The following is a 4,880-nucleotide window of genomic DNA, read 5'->3' on the forward strand; positions in this document are numbered from 1 at the left end:
AGGGATATAAACCCCAGTGACCTTTGTGTACAGCTTCAGATCATCCAAGGATGTGACTTCAGATCCACTCGTTCATTCCGTACCAAATTTTAAGTGGAATTTATGTCTGTCTGTTCAACTGCTGGCCATCTCAAAGGGATTTTTAGTGTTCACTGCATGTGTAGTCCTATACTTTTTAAACCTGTGTGTTAATGCTCTGCTCAAGCATCCTCTGCTGCAGTATCCTGCAGATAAGCTCTGTCTTTCAGTATTTTTCTTATTGGCAGTTGTTGGAAACTGTAAGGGAAATGAGTGAAATTCTGACCTCGGGCAAATTCTAAAAAGATGTGAAGTCCTAGACTCTTTAAATTCGTAAATGTAGCACGCTAGTGAACGCTTTCCTGGCTAAATACATTTTAAAAATCTATTCCTATTACAAGGACAAAAGACAATGGCAGCAATGAATGGAATCCCTAATCCTGGAGGTAATCATAACCATGACAGGCTTTGAAACTGCCCCTGTACAGGCTGAGAGGAAGAACAAAGTAAAAAAGCTTGGCTGGAGCAAGAAAGAGCATGAAATTGTATGAAAAGCTGTTGATGCATATATTCAGAGAGGAGAAAAGGTGTATATTGCAAGACCCATGTTCAGGGTCGAAGCCCATGGAAATTGATCTCAAGCATTAAAACGGATTTCAGATCTGAATACAGGAGGAAAAAAAAAAAGGATCAGAGCTACAGTAAATTCAATATGACATCAAAGATGATATTGTCAGTGTGGAGTTAAAGCTAATGAACATCTAAGTAAATAGTTTACCACTCCTACAAGAAGAAGAACCTGGTAGGCTACAAGCAATCCAAGGTGTGCTTGACCATCAAGAACATTTCTTTTTTTTTGACTCACATGAACAACAAGCCTACTTAATACTCACAAACAAGAAAGAATTGGCCCGGGATGACAAAGTCTGTGCCAGCCTTGGCAGAAGCAACCATGAGACAGTGGAATTAAAGACCCAAAGAGACCTGAGGAAGGGAAACAGCAGACCTTGGACCTCAGGAGAGCAGACTAGAGCATGTTCAGGAAACTCACTGGTAGGATCCTGTGGGAAGCTTTTGCAGAGGTTAGAAGAGTGGGTTGATCCTCAAAGACTACATGTTCATAGCACAAGAACAATCTGTTCTAGTTAGCTAGAAATCTAGCAGGCATGGCAAAGAGACAGTTTGGCTGAATGGGCAACCTCTGCCTCAAGCACAAAAGCGAAGGTTTGGAACATGGAAACAGGGATGGGCTACCCAGCAGGAAACTCCCAAGCATGTAAGGATGTAACTTGGAAAGCCAAATTCAGATAGAATTCAAACTAGCCAGGTTATGAAAGGAAGCCACCTTTATAAAGACACTGGCAATAAAAGAATGAGGCAAATGAGGGCCCACCACTCTCACTGGTGTAGGGGATCTAGTGCCCAAAGACATGGAAATCAGGTACTCAATGCTTTTTTTGCCTCAGACTTTACTGGCAAGCTCTGCTCACAGCCCCCCAGCTAACAGCAGAGCATGTGGAAGTGAAGTATTGCAGTGGAGGAAGTCAGAGTTAAGGACCAGCAGAGCAAACTTGACATTATTGGGCCATGAAACAACACAAGATGCATCTGAGTGTGCTGAAGGGAACACCATTACCAGGCTGTTCCCTATCACCTTTGAAAGGTCAGTGCAACTTGGAGAGGCTCCTGATGACTGGTAAAGGGCAAATGTCACGACGTGTTTTCTAGAAGGGCAACAAGGAGGACCCAGAAGGCAGGCTGGAACAGCAGCCTAACTGCATTGTCCATGATGATCATGGAGCATAGCTTTCTGGAATCCATTTCCATGCACTTGATAGACAAGAAAGGATGGCAACAACCAGAAAGGATCTAGAAAAGACAAACTGTGTTTGATTAACCTCAGTGTCTTCCATGATGAGATGTCTATCTTGGCAGACAAGGGGAGAGCAGTACACATTACCTTTCCTTGACTGTAGCATGGCTTTAAACACAGAATCTCAAAGTATCTATGTAGGCAAACCAGACCAGCAGGGATTGCACAGAGAAATTGCAAGGTGAGTGGAAAACCTGCTGGAGTCATGGTCAGGGTTCAAAGTTGATACACTGGAGGGCAGGGCTGCTCCTAAGAGGGACCCAGACAGGATGGGAAAATGAGCTGACAGCAACCTCACAAAGTTCAAAGGCAAATGTAGAGTCCTGTAGCTGGGATGGAACACCACCACACAATGGTTCAGGATGGCACTCAATAGCCAGAAGGAATCTTGAGAAAGAGGACCTAAGAGCACTCGTGGAGGACAAGATGAACAAAGAGGAACAGGCAGCAAGCCTCTGCTCTGACTGCACACCAGGCCGCGTCGGTAAATGCACAGTGAGTAGGTGGAGGCAAGTGAGTTTTTCTTTCCCATTTGTCACTTGTGAGGTCATCTCTGGAATGCTATGTCTGGCTTTGGGCTCCTCAGTGCAAGAGAAGGGTCACAACACTTCCCAGCTTAATGGAAGGATACCAAGATGTTTAGAGCGTGGGACCACATGATGCTCATACTGAAGCTGAGAGAACTGGAGTTGTTCAGCTTAGGAATGTCTAAATGGTTGGCTTCAACAGAAGCTGAAAGGACTTTTTACTTCTAAGGGGGACAATGTGAAAGGACAAAAGGCAAAACACAAGCTGTAACATTGGAAATCCTACTTTGTAGAAAAGAATCCCTAGGACTGGTGAATTGAGTAGACTGTCCAGGGGAGCTGCAAAACCTCTGTCTTTAGAAATTTTCAAACTTTAACTGCACGAGGACGTGAACAACCTGATCTAACATCAGAACTGGTTTGGCTTTAAGCAGAGTTGGATCAGTTGACTCCCAGAGGCCCTTCCTAACCTGCAGAACAAAAAAAAAATGCAACTAAAAAATTCTTCTTCTGAGGAAAAGATTATGTTTGAAGGGGAAGGTGAGCAATTTATAATTAAAAAAAAAAATGACAGCAAAGAGTATGTTAGTAAAGTTGTAAGGGCAGAGGCAACAAACACCTCAAAAGTAGACACATCTGCTACATTCAGTGTCCCAATAAGACTGTGAAGTACCCAGAGTGTGAAGATGGAAAAGAGAGAATTCTGAGGCTGTTTTCTATAGTGAATCATAGAAATTTAGACAGGAAGTACAGGACAGCAACATTGCTTCACCCACACCAAGTTTAATATTTTAGTCATGATGCAAACGCATTTTGCAGTTTGAGAAGGGAAGACTGTGATTGGAAGCCTAAACAAATGTGGATCAGAAGTTGATCTGGCACCAGACATGGAGGACAAATGCAAATTCACAGGTAGCAGCAGTAGAGAAAGAATATCAGCAAATCTCAAGTCACAGAGAACGGGCAGTTGCTTGATTGCACACCATGAAGCATCTCACAAGGGAGGGGAATCACATGAATTTATTTTCAAATGTTTTCAGATGTGTGAATTGAAATAAGATGGCAGTGATTTAAACATGTTGAAACTGTAGCACGTAGTTTTATACAGCTCCTTCATTGGTCAGAAACTCACAGGAATACTTCTGTGTTCAAACTATAATACAGAAACTAAAAATGTTAATGCAGCTCCAGTGAACCTGTTTAAGCATTAAATACTACAGTGAAAAACCCATCAATATATGGAGTAAACAAATAAGATACCAACTGAGTAGTTACCAGTTTTATCATTCCTGTGAAATGCTGAGGATGAAGAAATGCTACTTGCTCTACTCAAAGACAAATAGACAAGAGCAGAGTAGATTTTGGTTGGAAGGGACTCACAACAATCATTTGTCCAACTGCCTGACCAAAATTTAAAGTGTGTTGTTAAGGGCATTGTCCAAATACTTCCTAAACACTGACACGATTGGGGCATCAACCACCTCCCCAGGAAGCCTGTTCCAGAGTCTGGCCACCCTCTCAGTAAAGAAATGCTTCCTAGTGTCCAGTCTGAACCTCTTTGAACCATCACCATTCATCCTGTCACTGGATACCAGGGAGGAGAGCTCAGCACCTTCCTCTCCACTTCCCCTCCTCAGGAAGCTGTAGAGAGCAATGAAGTTGCCCCTCCTAACTACTTTAACTTAGTTAAAAGTAATAGTCATCATCTAGGGATGCAGGTCTTGTCAAGGTCTCATAAAAATTTTACTTTGTCATAAAATTTAACAGCTGCAGAACAGATAATCATAGATTATCTAAACATAGAGCTAACCTGAAATAAAAAAAACCAGGCAGCAATAAGGCAAGCTCAGAGAAACCCTGAAGGAATGTCACAATTGCAACATACTGGATCACATGATTTAGCACATGTATCATATAACATGATCTAATTCAAGGTGCAGGGGACCTCTCTAACACCATCCTTTTAGTAGGGGATTGAATTTTCAGTTTTCAGAGAGAGGAGTTTGGACATTTGTGGTCTCTGTATGCCACAGATACCACAGATTGCACTGTGCGGCCTCATAGATTTGCAACAGCACGAAGCCCAGCAGAAGGAAAAAATGTTAGGTTAAATGGAAGATATCAGCTGGACTCCCCAGCCCCAGAACATAATGGAATCTTACAGAAATATTGAGACCTTTGAACAAAAGTGCTAAAATGTGAGAATGTCAACACCTATGACTCGGGTTCCCTCTTCAACACAGGAAGGACCAGGAGTGCTGGATGGCAAGAGTGTTTAAAGACAGCTCTTGATTTACTACTTGAGAATGACACTATAACCTTTAAACAAATGAAGCTTCATTTTCTGAAAGGGCAGAGTGTTTGGATCAGTCACTGACAGCTGGCAGCAAGAATGTGGTTGAAGGTTACAAGTGCTTGTGAAAACTGAATAAATACCTGACTAGAAGCGTAAAGGGGGGGGG

The 4,880-nt window shown here is 42.5% G+C and overlaps 1 protein-coding gene across 1 annotated transcript in view; it reads right to left on the reverse strand.

Annotated features, from left to right (window-relative positions):
• Positions 1-4,880, reverse strand: part of ROCK2 (Rho-associated, coiled-coil containing protein kinase 2) — a 55,485-nt gene that overhangs the window by 45,512 nt on the left and 5,093 nt on the right. The gene's annotated exons all lie outside the window — the stretch shown is intronic.

This window comes from Merops nubicus, unplaced genomic scaffold, assembly GCF_000691845.1.
Source record: "Merops nubicus isolate BGI_N331 unplaced genomic scaffold, ASM69184v1 scaffold2061, whole genome shotgun sequence".
NCBI classification, from domain to species: domain Eukaryota; kingdom Metazoa; phylum Chordata; class Aves; order Coraciiformes; family Meropidae; genus Merops; species Merops nubicus.